Source organism: Drosophila erecta, unplaced genomic scaffold (assembly GCF_003286155.1).
Source record: "Drosophila erecta strain 14021-0224.00,06,07 unplaced genomic scaffold, DereRS2 tig00000092-arrow-pilon, whole genome shotgun sequence".
NCBI lineage: Eukaryota > Metazoa > Arthropoda > Insecta > Diptera > Drosophilidae > Drosophila > Drosophila erecta.
Genome location: NW_020825207.1, coordinates 13,198,074 through 13,212,040, shown reverse-complemented (window position 1 = coordinate 13,212,040; position 13,967 = coordinate 13,198,074). Strand labels below are relative to the sequence as shown.

The following is a 13,967-nucleotide window of genomic DNA, read 5'->3' as shown; positions in this document are numbered from 1 at the left end:
GCGGTAGACAGGGAAAAATGTATGACTACATTGTTTATCAAGCTGTTGCTCAAATAACTTAATAATTTATCATTTGTGGGAGCTAGTATGAGAATGGACAAGATGTTTTAATACAGTTCATTTCATTTTTAATAGAGATAATTTGCTTATTTCTCTGTGTGTACAATTCGTTTCGTTCAGGACACTAATAAACTTTGATTGCTAAAACTTATCAACGCCAGGTGAATGGTTAATTCGAAACGAATGATTATCCAATCATTTGGCCATCAGTGGTTTTCCAAGTGACCAAATCGGGCAATTTCACTTTGATGAGTCTCAATTTTAGTGGGCTGTTTTTATATTTTTGTTTGGCATAATTGGAATTTCGCATTTGGTTGGCCAAATAGGCAACGTGAAAATTTGTTCCGTATCAGCTCCTGCGTGAAGCTCAAGAACTCATTAGCATAATTTAATAAGCACTTGCCGCTGTACTATGCCAAAGAAATTTCCCAATTAACATTCATAAATTTTCGGAAATTACGTTAATGAGTTTCGAGTGTGCTAAAGCGAGCCTGCCAGCAGCAAAAGCCAGGGCGTGTCAAGTCTAGGCCAACAAGAATGGAATAAGAATACTTCGGTTGGTGGCAGCGTCTGGGAATTGATGGCAAATTATAATGAGCATTGGCCGTTGGCATGGAAATTTATGGAAAATTTAAGCTGCCAAATTTTCCCCCCCAAAAACTCGCCCTCCATCCTCCTTTGAAATCCGCAAGCGACTTCTATTTATTCATTTTACAAGCAGAATGTTCGCAAGTCTTCTGTTGGCTGGGTGGGGTTTTTGGGTTGCTCAGGGGCCATAATGGGTTAAATGTTCAATTTGTTGTTACTGCCGTCAAGCCAGGAAAAATTTGGTAAGAGGCAAAGTGGGAAAGCGGCTTTTGTCTTCGCCTACTCTTCGGGCAGCAGCAAATTTTGTTATTCATGAAATTCATCGATAAGTCCTCTGGCTCATGAAATTTTGAATCTTGTTGAAAACTTTCAACATTGATTTGCATTAGACATGAGCGGAAGAAAGAGATGCCTGTGGAGGGTAGCTATTTGATTAGACGAAATTTCATCGAATTCCTTGGTCTATGCAAATTCGCAGTGGCAAATTGTTTGGGCCAATTTTTAAGTGGGGGATGAATGTCCCTCCCTCGGATATCGTTAAGATACTTAAGTGCTGCAAGAGCGCGACCATTATTCGATAATGGGCTGATTAATGTCTTACACGGCAAACATTTATAGGTACTAACGATTTATCATCATGAAGATTGTACTGAAGGCTTACACACAGATAAATTAGGAAAATAAACTGTCAAGCTTGTGGATGCAGTAGTAGCAGAAAAGGATCAACAACAATTATCTAGAACACTTAGCGATATCCATGTGCTATTAAAACCATCAATTTCAAAGTAATTTTTTTCTGCAGCACACTGCCTTTCAAGCCATGTAACTGATAGTCATTGTATGCGTTCATTACTTAATAAATAATGCAGCTGCCAGCTACTCCAGCGATTTTAATTTTTTTGTTAGTTTTTCACCCCACTTCGCACACACTTAACACTTTTCCTTCCCCTCAGCCGACTGTCACTCTCGACCGCAAAAGTTTTCTAATTAGTTTTTGTGTGCTCGGTGCGCTTTATAGTTGTGCATTCTGTCCATGGAAATACAGGAAAACAGAAGTGCCGGGCAGAGGAAGTGGACGGAAAGTGTGAGCTGCTCCGAGAGGAAATGGAGTGGGAAGTTGGAAAAAATACGCTTATTTTTTATGTCCTCTCCCTCATTTTCATCTGGACTGACATTTTACAATTCGTTGCCGGCATTGGAGCTGCATTTAATGCGATTTGCCAGAGGTCCTGCAGCAGGACAAGCGTTGTAAACGGAAAAGTCAACGATAGAATAGAGAGATGGGGGCGGGGGCTGGAAAAGCTGCGAAGCTGGGAGACTGGCGCTCGATGGCGGACAAAATGTCTGCAATTATTGTAAATAGCGCAATCAACGACCAAGTCAAGAGCGTCGCATCCTCGAAGAACAGCCGGAATAGAGCGGGAGGGTCACAAAAAATTACTCCGGTTTATGAGATCAGCTTATTGAATAAATGAGGCGCGTGCTCCAGCACTTTTCCGCAGCTTTTCCCCTTTCGTTTCCCTACGTTTCCCATCGGCCTGCTGGCCATTGGACATGTAAAAGGAAAGGATATTGGACGAGCTGCCCACTCATTGTTTGCCGGTAATTTGAGTCCATTAGGTGAATGGCAATGGAGCTCCAGAGACGGAGGGCAGTGAATGATGGAGGCTGATTAGAGCAGCTCCCCGGAGAATCGTCAACGTTCATGGAAAGTGTCAACTCTCCAGGGTCCTCGATTGATAAATTGTGCAAAGCGGTGTATGTAAGTCATGTTTGGATCTGCCAAGTTTGTGGTTTGTGGACGACGAAAGGGAATATTTCCTCTTATAACCAATAAAAATAAGTATAGGTCCTTAATGTGTTGTGTGCTAATGGATTCATTAGTCATTGCTACAGATTAAGGAAACTATTCAGCAATCTCCACCAATTTAATAAGAAGAACCTATTCAATTTTATATTTAATCAAGGAAAACCAGAAATATGCCGCATATTTTAGCATTGCTTTATTAATTAAGTCAACAGAAATGTTTTTAAATTGGAAGCTATGAAACCTTTATGTGGTTTTTATTTAAACTTTCTTGTACTTACACTGCAAATTCTTTAAGTACACCAAAACATATTAAAATTTTAATTTCGCCGCGAAATCTTTCTAATCTGCAGCTGAGTCAAAAGATTTTCATAAAAGGAGAAAATGCATCAACTTTTTTAGAACTCTGTGAAGCTTCTGGAGAAAACTGGGGTCGGCAAATAAAAAAGTTCAACATTTCACGAGCTGTTGAAATTAAAAAACTAATCCACAAGAAGGCGAGAAATAAAAATGCAAGCAGCGGGAAAATGGAAAAACAAATAAACCGCCTCGAAATGAAAGTATTAATAAACCAGTGGGCGATTCCAGCGGAGAGGCGGTGCTGGGCGTGGGCTATATAGTACTATATAGATGCAAGTACTGGACATCGGGGGCGTGGCATGAAACAGTTATTTAAAAAATAAGCGTGGAGCTTGCGCGGCGATACATACGTAAAATTTTATGCGCACTATAACTTGTTCGACTGGCGAGCCCCCCAAAAAGCAGAAAAAGAGAGTGAGGGGGGGAAAAAGGACAACCAGCCAGCAGATGCGGGAAAAATAAATTAATATTTTATCTAGAGCAGAGATTCGCATGCACTGCTCTGACCACGACCACGCCCACGCCCACACCCACCCACTCCTCCACCGCCGCCTCCGCCTTCGCCGCCGCCAACTTCCATGCATTTTGTTTTGCCATTTTATGGCCATCATCAAAAGCGCATTAAAATTTTACTAAGGCGTCATGCCGCAGGGGTTGATATGAAAACGGAGGACTCTTTCACGGGGGGTGATTGTCCAGGCGTGCTAAATATTAAATCAGCGCAATGCCAGGACCACAATAATAACAACACCAACAACAGCGATGGTTGGGGGAAAAGGGCGACAATATACCGGGAAAACATTTTAAGCGGCTTTCCGCAGATCCATCAACGTACTTCGCCATCTATATCACTTGGACCCACAAAGGACACAATAATGCACCGGAAGGAAAGATGGCGGGAAAATCGCATTAAATTTTAATAATTATGTGTGCTTAGTTGCGATATCGAATCGTTTGGTGGTCAGCTATTGTCCTTTCATTAGCTTTTATGTGGCAAACATTACACTTTTTTCCGAACAGAACAATACAGGCGTGCTAATGAAATATTTTTCAGCCGAAAATAAGCCAAGCAGCAGGAGCAAAACAATAAAAAAGATAAGAAAAGTTATGAAGAATGTTTAATAGACCTTATAAACAGCATACTACGACTTTTATATACATAATCCCTGATTAGTTTGCAGAACTTGTTTCTGCAGGCTTCTGCGATTCGATCAATTGTTATGGTTTGCCCAGAAGCTGGAAGTCATTGAACCAAACGCAGAGAGAAGAAGCAAGCAAATAACAAACGCAAATTGGAGTTCATTCGCCTTGCAATTCCCTGTTTTGGTATGGTGCTTTTACCCCCGCTCGGATAACCGCAAAAAACTCAACAAGTTCTTCGCTTGCCGTTGCTTTTTTAACATTTGAAATTCTTATTGACCCATTTCTTCGGGCCAAAACACAAGGCGAAAAAGAGTCAGAGCCCGAACCCGAACTGGAACCCCAATCCGCATGCGAACCCGTCCAAAGACCATTTAAACCGGTTTCGAATCATTTGCAACACTTTCTGGAAGGTCGTTTCGCGGGGGAGGAGGGTGTGCCTGTTGGCCAACAACTGCAAGATCTCCTGCCCCTGTTGCAAGTGCCGTTAGTTGTTAGCCAAACGAAAGCAAGTAAGAAAATAATAAAAAAAAGGAGATTCGCGGCCCTTGAGAGGCAAGTAAGTTTCAACAACTGGAAATACGGGTTATTTTTTTTGAATTGTTCCTTTTTTTCGCCGCCTTTTCTTTGAAGACAAGACTTTGCGGATTTGTTAGAGCCGAAAGTAAAGCAGAAGACGGAAACAAAGGAAATTAAATCCTGGCAAAGGCAAAATAAATACCAACTCGGATTTGCACTGATGCCGTTTATTTATTTCACGGTAAATATTTGCTGAAATCGATAGCAACGCTTTTTTCCTAGGTGCTAAAATAAATTAACATACATACTGCAGCCGTGTGTCAACAAAGGTGTTGTGTATTTTCAATAACTTGACAAATAGGAAAAAAACATCAATTTATGCTGAAAGCAATCTACCTCTTTTAACATTTGGGATAAACAAAATGGTGTGTCACATCAGCAAAACTGTTTGCAAATATTTTGCTATCATTTCGATTTTCATTTCCATTTCATCTCATTTCCATTTGCGTGCTCACAAAACTCGCCCTACTCTTCATCAAAAGCACGCCAAAATTAGCATAATACAAATTATCAAAATTGAAAAATCGCAGAGGCATAAAATATGCATACATTCGGTTGGAAAAGCTGACGTGAGTGAGTGAAACTGGGGTGGTAGGAGAATGAAAATAGAAAAAGCGAAAAGAAAATTGGGAAATTTTTTATTGTGTGAAAGTGACCGAATGGAGCATGCAACAACACAGTGCTCGTGAAAATTTGAGGTAGATAGGCAAAAAGCGAGATGCAAAGACACTTCCGGCGGCAGAAAATGTGAGCGAAATGTAAATGAGTGGAAGATGAAGATACTAAACGCCGGGGAGACCCAAAAGCTATGTTTGGGAAGCTGAGTGTCAGCCATAAAATATCGCCATTAACATTTAATTGAGGCTTTGGCAAGAAAAGGGAAATTCGGCCAACTCTGATCAATGCGAAGTTGTTTAAATGCCATGCTTTGGGCTGTAAATCAAGAACCCAAACATTCAAGGCTATCGTGATGAACATTTTAGCGAGCTCCCAGAATAAAATACTTCTTGAGATATCAAGAATTATATATATTGTATATTATGTAAAGGAAAGAAATGAAGTCTGAAGATTTTCAGACAGCAAATTGTTAAACATTCCCGCTGAACGATTTATATGCATTAAATCAGCAATTTGACTGTATTTTTCACTCGAACGTAAAGAAAAATTATTCCCTGTTGTAAAAAGAAAGTAATTTAGTAGTTAACGTACTTTTTGTGTTTCAATTACCGGGTTACAGCCAGAAATTTATCTGTTTAAGGTTCTAAAGGCTGGCAAACAGCTCGGATCTCGATTTCTCTCGACAAATTCGGTGCTTACTCTTATCGCACCTTAACGCGGTGCTTAAGTGGCCATTGCAGAGGCAGAAAAGAGGCTGCTAATTTTTTTCAAGCACCCAAGCAGCAGGCTCAGACCACACCGCTCCCCTTCCCGCCAAGCCTCGGCCATTTTAGCTCTTCAGTTTCAGTTTTACAACCAATAAAAAGATTTTTATGACCACAAACATTAAAATGTTCAAATTGAAAATAAGCAGAAAACAAAACACGATATACAAAGCAGCGAAAGCGTAACATGAAAGGAGCTCCAGGGGACACGAAAAATGGTGGGGCAAAATGGGTACCATGAGGCAGGCAGCATGAGATACATTTTAAACCAAATTTATGTGGCACAAAGGCAGCGCTGAAAAGCAGCAGGAAGCGGAAGCCGGGGGATCCAGGAGATTCCAGGTAAGGTTACCGGGGGCCAGAGCTTCTGTCAGTGGCAAACAAAAGTCCAAAGACGCAGCCCGCTTAATGTGTGTGTTTGAAGTTGGCCAACAGGCTGGCGCCCAGCAAGGGAAAGGGGGAGTGGCAGGTGGGCAGCCTGGCAGCCTGGTAGCCAGGCAGCCATAGGACGAAGACAATGCTGGGAAATTACCAAAGCACAAGAGCCAATTCGAGCATGAAAATGTAAACAAGGCGAAGGAAAAAAGGCGAGAAGCAAAATCCAGGAGAAGGCAGGCGAAAATGTGTGTCGCAATTGGTACAAAGTGTACAAAGGGGGCGGATGGAAAAGCGCTTCTCTTCGGTTCGGTTCGAGCTGTACAACGGGGAGGATGAAAAGCAGCGGCAGCGAAATCAACAGTTAGCCAATGAGCCTGAAAGTGGCAGTCAGGACGGAAAAAGGAGAAAACAACAACCCGTTAACATGGATCGTTCGCTCGGCGGTGGAGGGGGGGAGGACCATCAGGGGAAGAGGGGGAGATGTGTAACGACTTGGGTGGCAGCAGGTGGCGCCACCTGGGATCCTTTTTGGTGGGTCAAATCCACGTGGGCCTCGACAGAAGTTGCACAAGACAATTATAAATGTAATGGCAACAACAGTTAGCCAAAGCCGAGCAACAAAAGCAGAGTAAATGGAAAAAGTATCGTTAGTGAGCAGCAGCTGAACGCATAAATTCCGTTTAACAATGTCAAGTGGGGGTGGAAAACCTGGGGGGAGCGGAGAAGGAAGCAAAGAAACCAGAAGCAGGAAAAACTGGTAAGAAGCTGCGAACGTGGCGTAGGTGTTGGTCGTTAGGCTAAAAAGCTAACGCAGATAATGTTCGTCCAGCTATAGTCCTGCCTCACTCACCATCTATCTCTTTTCCCCATTATATACCCCTCTCTATCCACCGAGATATACACAGAAAAATGTTGCATTAGAAGAAATGAAAATGGTGGGGGCTGTGCTGGAACTGTGTCAGGGTTGCAAAGGATTGCAGAGGAAATTAAAAAAGGGGATTGCAAAAGATGTTTTAGCGCAAAGGCGAAGACTCGAAGGGAAATGGGAAAAGTTAGGCAAGTGCCAAGTGCTTAGAAGAAATTGAAAATGCTGAGATTGTATTGCCCTATCTTCGTATAAGGGTGTAAATTGAAAAAAGCGACATTAAGCGGACATTGCTGAGATAATAGATACTAGAGATTAGAGAAGCAATAACCATGGCATTAAGTTACCAATTTCTGTGACAATTTTCATTTTTAAGAATGGTTTTGTTAACACAATCGTACCATCTCAAGCTGCCTTTCTATCGATTTCCACCTAATCGGCAACTCGGCCACTCGGCAACCCTGCTGGAACTTCTTTTTTCAACTGCACCTTATGCAATTGTGGCAGTAACTTCTGCAACCCACCTTCAACTTGCCACCTGGATTACTGTACAGGAGGCAGCGAAGGAGAAATTAGCAAGCAAACACGAGTGAAAGAAATAAATAAAACGAACGACAGGCAAACACGAAGGCAAAAGGGGTTGCTTGGCTGGCACTAAAAAAGGATAAACTGCTGCGTGGATTGTGGGTGGAATCCTGGTGGAATGGCAGCCACAGGAGCGACGTGCTTCCAACACTTCTTGAGTAATTCATAGAAAGGTCGTAAAAGTCGAGTCAAAGTAATTATGCTGGGGGAAAAAAAGGAGAAGGAAGCAAAGGGAGCCAAGTGAAGCCGGAATCCTGAATCCAGGACTTGCGATTCAGGATCCAAGAGCCGGGCCATTTAGCTTGTATGCAAGAGTTGTTAAGACAAATACACACACACACTCACACATCCGACGAGAGTTGCGTTAATTGAGTGGGCCGCGCATGTGGGTGTGGCTGGGGCTGGGGGCCGTGAACGGGAGGCGTGGCCGAGTGGGCGCGCTAAAGTGGCAGCCTTTTGCTTTCAACGACGGCATCAAGTGGCAAAAGCCGCAGAAGTATGCAACAATTTTCAGCAGCCAAGAGAAGCCGAGAGCGAATTTAACCCGGCCTTTCCGCCAGTGTAAAGGTGTAATGAATGTGCCTGAGGCGCTTCTTTCTGTATGTATGTACGAGTATGTACATATATGTATATAGGGCATTACAATTCGCCTTTAATTGCTGAAAGCCCACAAATTACAAAAAGGAAAGACGAATGGGCTAATGAAACATGCGGGTGCACGGCAAACGGATGAGAATTCTCAGTGGATATGCAATCGGAATTACGCAAATCCCCAGGTGCCCATTTGCATTTGAAGCAGCCAGAGGATAATGGTTTATTTTAACGAGCGTCTCGATGTATTGAAATCAGGTCTTAAAACCTTGGTATGCTTATGTAATTTAAGGAAAATTTCCCTTTGTTCTATTTACAACGATTTTAATGGTTTTAGGTTAGCTTAGTATTACTAATCTCGGCGTAGGCAATTATTCATTTACCATTCGATTCTATTATACTAAGAACTTGAGATACACGGTAATGGTATATGCCTTATATATGAATCGTCAATATCAACAATACATAGTTCCAATAATTAAACGGTACTTTGATTTCAATAACTAGGCAGCAGAAGGGAATTGCTAACTGAGTTTGCCATCGATGCATCCACAATGTAAATTGCCATTTTCAATCCGAGTGCGGTAAAGGGCAATAATTACAGCTCGTCTCATTAGCCGTTGGGTATTAGTTGCATTTGGTGCAATTAGGAGAGCCTGAAGCGCCACCATTGACTTGCCAACTGGCTCAAGGATAAATGAATGCCAATACTCGTGCATAAATGCAGCACTCTATTGACATTAATTGAATGAACCAATACCGACAGTTGGCCATTGAAACACATCAGGATAAAGGCGTGGTAGATGGGTAGTTGGGTGGTTGGAGCTGTCGGGCAGTTGGCTAAGCAAACATGTCACAGAGCGCAGCCTGGACAAATGAGAAAAGCAGCCATCGATGACGAATGAGTGCATGTCAGGATGGCTGGCAGCCTACTCGTACTTGTATGGACCGAAAAGGAGATCTCGGCGAATGGAATCGCCTTGACACTTGACATTTGACAGCCTGGAAAAATCGGAAAAAATTGTTGTGGAGCGCGCTTCAAATCTGACATATTGGATTGCTGCAAACGAAATCCGATTTCGGAACGGCAGATCCTTATTTGCCCAATAACTACCCCCCTTTGGCAAAGCTTTCCCTTTGTGTGCTTATGCTAATGTGCGTAAAAAGCATGCAAATTTCCCCGGCAAGGCGAATAAATCTGGGAAAAATTAAAGGAGGGGCGGCGATTGAATTGGTTCACATGCTTCACAAGCTCCAACAATTCTTTTTTATTCCATCTACATTTTTGCTGGAGCCCACTGCGACGAGATGGTACCAATGGACATCCTGCGGTGAGAGCTGCCAGGTCCACGATTCATTTCCACGCCGCATATATGAATATAAATGCTGCATCACCATCAGCGCCTTGTTTTTGTTTTCACTGGAGCGGTGCGGTTGGAAAAAGCCTCACGCAGAAATTGAGTTATAATATGGCCAGGAAAAAATGGATGGACGAAAAGGGGGCAGCTCCATTGCGTTGTCATTCTCGTCGCTTTATGTGCATGTATAGCATACATTTCGGGGCGTTTGCATCATTTTTGTGTTTGCTGGTGGGCAGCCACCCACACTGCGGTCGGAAAATGGCAAAATGGCCAACAAAAGCAATGGCAATCATGGCCAAACGCTAAATAAACTATGCAAGAAATTTATGCAAATTTTATACAATGCTCAAGCATTTAAAACTGACTACTACTACCTAGTCTTTTGCACATGAAGAGCCAGGCAGGGAATGGTTCAAATCGCTGGTGGTCTTGTTGCTTTTGGGTTGTCTATCTCCGTGGGGCTTACAGTCATGGCAAAAACTGATTACTGGCTTGTCCAGGAGAGAGGCGGTGGTAAATGGGATTCCGAATACTGATTGCAATAAAGCCGCAAATTCGTAAAGGATGAGGAAGAAATGATTCGGGGCTGGTTGCAAACGTGGAATACATTGGGGAAATATATTAAATATCAACGTATTTTATGGCCTTGATGGAAGAGCCATTCCTGATTTTCACGTATAGAGAAAGATTTTAGCTTAAATGAATGAATAATATTTTTTAGAAATATTAATTGCGAAAGGTGTTATAAATTGAGTGTGAAATTATATTTCAGCGGAATAGATTTTATTATTATATACTCACTCAATTTACAAGTTTTCTAACGTTTTTATAACCATTACTCGTAGAGTAAAAATCTATTTTTTTTTTTTAATTTTTTTTAATTTTTTTGATGTTGTAGAAATCCAAAAATATTAAAGAAATTTAAAAAAAAATTAAAGGAATTACCGTCAAATTGCCAGCTTTAAAATCAGGAATGTATTTAAATATAAATATATATATATATATATATATATATATAGTCTATATATATATATAAATATAAAATTTTTCATTACACTTTTTTAACACTTTAAAATAAAAAACAAAAATAAACACTTTACAATGGGAAATTTCACTCTAATTATTTTAACACACCAAGATGTTACAATTTCAATAAATTTATGCGCAGAAAATACCACCCAAAACAAATGGAACATAAAAAAAAGAACGCATTGCGGCGAATTTCGCATCATTGCCAACAAATCTGCATTTCTGCACGGCGAAGTAGGAGCACGGCGGATTTAAAACACAGCGAACTTGTCGCATCGAGACAAACACACACACACATGAAAACGCGCGTCACCCGCTTGAATGCCTAAATTAAAAACCGTAAATTAGAATATTATATTGCATTTTGCGTTCGCACGTTATTACTAACATACTAACTAGCCGACAATGCTTTCATTTTAAGTAGAATAACTCCTTTTCGATGTTTATTTAACATAAAATTGGCAGCTGCCACTTTCTGAAGCTCACACACATACACACACGTATGCACCGACGCACTGGTTTTTTCACTTCTTGCAGGGTCTTTAATTACTCAAAATCGAAACAGAGAGATTGATTGAACAGAGCGATAAAGATTACTTAGTATTAACACAAGTTTTAACTAATTCCGAACGCTTTTAGTTTAATTAAACTTATTGAAACACGTGACGCGAAAAAGCAACCGTCTGAGAAATGCGCAGCTAAGAACTGGCAGGTAACGGCGTACTTAGAGGAATGGAAGAAAATGGAATAAGCGAAGATCCAACCGAACTTTGCTCTCTTTCGCTCTGATCATGGAAACTACCGGAAATGCCATAATTAAAAACCGTAAATTCTAATATTATATTGCATTTTGCGTTCGCACGTTATTACTAACATAGCCGACAATGCTTTCATTTTAAGTAGAATAACTCCCTCTCGATGTTTATTTAACATAAAATTGGCAGCTGCCACTTTCTGAAGCTCACACATACACACACGTATGCACCGACGCACGAGTTTTTTCACTTCTTGCAGGGTCTTTATTTACTCAAAATCGAAACAGAGAGATTGATTGAACAGAGCGATAAAGATTACTTAGTATTAACACAAGTTTTAACTAATTCCGAACGCTTTTAGTTTAATTAAACTTATTGAAACACGTGACGCGAAAAAGCAACCGTCTGAGAAATGCGCAGCTAAGAACTGGCAGGTAACGGCGGACTTAGAGGAATGGAAGAAAATGGAATAAGCGACGATCCAACGAAACTTTGCTCTCTTTCGCTCTGTTCATGTAAACTACTGGAAAATAGAGAACTATGCAATTTTACATACATAATTGTATGTAAACTAGAAATGCATATAAAATAATATCATTCTTATGTGTTATAAAGTAAATTATCTATGTAAAATTGCATAGTTTGCATAGAAATGGAAAATTTTATATTGTAAAGTGTTTATATTTCTTTTTTATTTTAAAGTGTTCAAAAAGGAAAATTTTTTGTTGTAAAGTGTTTATATTTGCTTTTTTTTAAGTATTCAAAAAGGGAAAAGTAAAATGTTCTATTGTAAAGTGTTCATTTGGCAATTTAAAAATATTAAGAAATGTCATAAGGCTGAAGTTCTAAACTCCATTACTCAAATTATCTTAATCGGATTTTGAAGTGGCATACCTCTAAATGTCTCTGGCACAATTCTCTAAAAATCTGCATTAAAATTTAGAAATTAATTTTTTTTTGTAATTTTTTAGTATTTTTTCTGATGTATGATGTTGTAGAAATCCAAAAACATTAAAGAATGACCTAAGGCTGAAGTTCGATACTCCATAACTCAACTTATCTTAATAGGATTTTGAAGTGGCATACCTCTAAATGTTGCTGGCGCAATTCTCTAAAAATCTGCATTAAAATTTATAAATCTATTTTTTTTTTAATTTTTTGCAATTTTAGATGTAGAAATCCAAAAACATTAAAGAATGACCTAAGGCTGAAGTTCTATACTCCATAACTCCATTTATCTTAATCGGATTTTGAAGTGGCATACCTCTAAATGTTTCTGGCGCAATTCTCTAAAAATCTGCATTCAAATTTAGAAAATTATTTTAATTTAATTTTTTTGTAATTATACCCGTTACTAGTAGAGTACTAATAGAGTAATAGATTCGTTGAAATCATTTAAATCCAAGGACTTAAGAGTATTGACATTTTCCCCTTTAATTCTGAACTTTAATCTTTTAAGCTGAAGCCGTCTGTTCGTGGCCTTAATTAAATACTGGAAAATCTGTTTAATGGCTACCCTCGCTCTTGTCTTTGCTATTTTTCTAGCATCAAGAACAAACTGCACCAACTTTGTCTTCGACGAAGGATATTTTTTCTTTTCTTTCAGCTGCTCGAGCATTTCCCGCTGACCAAGTCAAAATATTGCACTGGTCAACTATTGTGCACTGTGGTCGACGGACCACTTCTTCAGAGGTTGGGCCTGGGCTGGACGGAAGTGGAGAACTGGTGGCTGCGAGCCGGGAACTTCTGACCCTGCACCTCGATGGTTGCACAGAGTAAACCGCGCTTGCTGCTGCGGTTGTCGGCAATTTGTGTTGCATTGTTTGAAATTTTCGGCAGCATTCTGGGAGCACAGCTGATAGTTGAGCTTCCTTCGGCTTTGCGGTGGGTTTTTTGGTTCTTTTTCCCTCAATCTCACTCGCCCTCTGCCGAGATGTTAAAACAAATGTTGCTTTAATGCTGCGGTCTGGCCAGTGGACTGACTGTCCAACAATGACGTTGGACCTTCTGCGATTCAGTCTTTATTTCCGGAGAGCAGCAGCAAACGAATCCCGGCTAATGTGATTGCAGGATGACGTGCTTCCGGCTCCAGCCAAGTCATTTCCAAATTGATTATAACAAAGGCTTCTCTAGGCGGTCGAGATTTAAGCGTAATGAAGACGTGCATGAACCAAATTTGCTAGTTCATCCTGGTCAAACGAACTAGGTTGGGCCTAATTTCCCCCTCCCACAGGAAAGAAGCTCAGCAATAAACGCTTCCAGGATTAATTGTTTGCATAATCGGGCTTTTGCAAAAGGGCTTTTACTGCCGCCTGGCTGCCATCTTGGCTGATTTACGTTGCGTATACGAAATATTTATGGCACCTTCAATTAATTGTACGTTAGATTATTTAAGCATGCTCGACGTAAGGGCCCTTGCGACCCCCTTGAATTATTAGTAGGCATTAATTTTTCAGGCTCCGGGCTTAGCATTAGCATTAAGTTTTC

The 13,967-nt window shown here is 40.6% G+C and overlaps 1 protein-coding gene across 15 annotated transcripts in view; it reads right to left on the bottom strand.

The window, feature by feature from the left end:
• LOC6547488 (heterogeneous nuclear ribonucleoprotein L) overlaps positions 1 to 13,967 on the bottom strand; it is a 101,024-nt gene that overhangs the window by 44,910 nt on the left and 42,147 nt on the right. The gene's annotated exons all lie outside the window — the stretch shown is intronic.